At 41.9% G+C, this 2542-nt stretch overlaps 1 non-coding gene across 1 annotated transcript; it reads left to right on the top strand.

Annotated features, from left to right (window-relative positions):
* The first annotated feature begins 1978 nt into the window (after positions 1 to 1978).
* On the top strand, positions 1979 to 2085 carry LOC148875265 (small nucleolar RNA R71). The gene has a single exon (XR_016106380.1). It is a non-coding gene; the product is annotated as a small nucleolar RNA R71 (small nucleolar RNA).
* The last annotated feature ends 457 nt before the right edge of the window (positions 2086 to 2542 follow it).

The following is a 2542-nucleotide window of genomic DNA, read 5'->3' on the forward strand; positions in this document are numbered from 1 at the left end:
AATCAAGAAAAAAAAAACTCTAATCCTAAAATTAACTAACAAAAATTTCGTTGGGTTGCCTCCCAACCAGCACTAAGTTTAATGTCTTCAGTTAGACGCAACTATTCATCTCTCTCATCCAAACTCTCATACTCACTTTCGTTTTCATATCAGCCAGAACTAGATTGGGCTAACCAAGGGGTAGATAGGTCATTCACGAGAGTGCCCACTATGTCCACACTGCCTTAATCTTCCCTTAGGTTTGGATACTTAGAGGAATTAAAAACATTCAATTAGACATTCTGCTCCCCAAATGAGATGTCCATTTCCCCCGATTTATAGTTGATATTTGCATTAGCCGTTGCTAAAAATGGTCGTCCTAAGATTATCAGGTTGTGGTTCAATTCTTCGGTTGGGGTCATGTTTAGGACAACAAAATCTATAGGGAAATAACAATTTTCTATCATGACAATGACATCCTTGATGACACCTCAAGGAGTCTTGACCGATCGCTTAGCGAGTTGCAGAATTACTGGGGTATGTTTCAACTTGCCGACCCTAAACCTTTCATAAATAAGGGATGTAAGCAGGTTCACAATAGCCCCTAGATCCAATAGGGCCCTATCAAAGGTGATTCCAGAAATTATACAGCTAATAAGAGGAGCACCTGGGTCTTTCATTTTCGGGAAAGTTGGTTCAGGAGGACCGTACTCACATCTACTGAGAGCATCACTTTTTGTGGGGTCGATTGTGGTTCCCTCTTTTGGGTGCATAACTCTCTCAGAAACTTTGCATAAGCCGGGACATGTTGAATCACATCGAGGAGCGGGATATTAATGTATGCTTGTTTGAAAAGTTCCCCGATCTCCTTATTGTGAATCTCTTTCTTTTTCGTGATGGCTTGGTTGTGAGTGTAGTAGGAAAGGGGACTACAAATTGGTTCACTTTAGGTTCTTTTTCTAATTTTTTCCCTTTCTTCTTCCCCCCCTCCCCCCCCCCCCAACTTAGGGTTTTCTGACTCCTTTTCTTCTTCTTTACTTTCTTTCTCTTACGGGTATTCCAAAATTCTCCGACTCCTTAAAGTTGTTATAGCTTTAGAATTTTTGAATTGGGGATTCTGAGGAGGTGGTTGAATTTGCTGAGAAAAACCCAGTTGTTGATTCCTAGGGTTTGCAACCGGTTGACTTGGTAGTTGCCCCATTGCCCTCCTTACATTAGCTTCAGCTAACTGTCCTATTTGGCTTTCTAACCTAGCAATGGATTGTTGTTGATTTAGGATCAACTGTTGGAGCTGCATAATTTGATCGTCTACTGATCGGGATTAAGGGGGTTATGGGTAGCCCTGATATGGTTGGGCCGATTGACTCCTAGGGTACACCTGCTGGAGTTGGTTTTGTACTACTGTCCTCTGAAACTATTGGGCCATGGAGTTGGACGGATGCTGATGGGACTGTACATTGGGTTTATGTGTTCTCCAAGAAAAGTTATGATGGTTTCTCCACCCAGGTTTATAAGTATTAGAATATGGAGCATTATTGGGCCACCTAAACTTGTTCTTGGATAAAAGGTAGAAACTGAGCCGCAGTAGGACAGTCATCAACCTGGTGGGCCGGGCTGGCACAAATGGAACATACTTCATGATAAGTGGTAGATGGGCCCGATTGCTGGGTAAGAGTGAAAAACTGGTAGAGTTTCTGGGCTAAAAGGTCAACCCTATCCAACTTTCTAGAAATGGCATTCAAGTCCATTTTTGCCTCAGGCTCTATATTATTTTAGACCTCATAGGGCCCTGCCCTCTTTGAGGGTCTCACAAACCTTTCATAGGAATACAACGATGCATTATTAATTGAATTCTCACTCAGGATTTCAAAAAGATTATAAGCTTCATCCTCGCTCTTGCTCATAATTGCCCCACACACACACACACAATGCATCTATCATCTACCTGTATTGATCTGTCGGGCTTTCATAGAAGGCTTGGACAGTTTGCCACTGGGACAGGCCATGGTGTGGACATTTTCTCATTAACTCTTTCATCCTCTCCCAAGCCTCATGAATTTGTTCACCCAGTGTTTGGGTGAATCCTATGATAGCTCTCCTCATGGTATTGGTTCTGCCTATAAGATAGAACTTCCTAAGGAATTCTTGTTGCATTTCTGCCCAAGTCCTAATGGGTCTCCCTATAGTCCCTAACCAATGCTTGGCCTTATAGTTCAAGGAGAAAGGGAAAAGAGTCAATCTAAGGGCATCATCATTGAAATTTTGATTCCTTATAGTTGAATATATTTTCAGGAACTCATCTATGTGCTTGTATGAGTCCTCACTTGGGTTCCCATAGAAGGATGGGAGCATCTGGATTGACTCATTGAAATTTTGAATCTTTATAGTTGAATATATTTCTAGGAACTCATCTATGTGCTTGTATGGGTCCTCGCTTGGGTTCCCATAGAAGGATGGGAGCACCTGGATTGTTCTTGACTTAATTTCATACCATTAGGCCTGAGTATCAGGTAACTGAATGCATGATGAAGGGTTGTATTTTGTTGGAATGAAGTATTCCTTC

The sequence above is a fragment of the Nelumbo lutea genome, chromosome 1 (assembly GCF_056320005.1).
Source record: "Nelumbo lutea isolate HS-2025 chromosome 1, American lotus-T2T, whole genome shotgun sequence".
NCBI lineage: Eukaryota > Viridiplantae > Streptophyta > Magnoliopsida > Proteales > Nelumbonaceae > Nelumbo > Nelumbo lutea.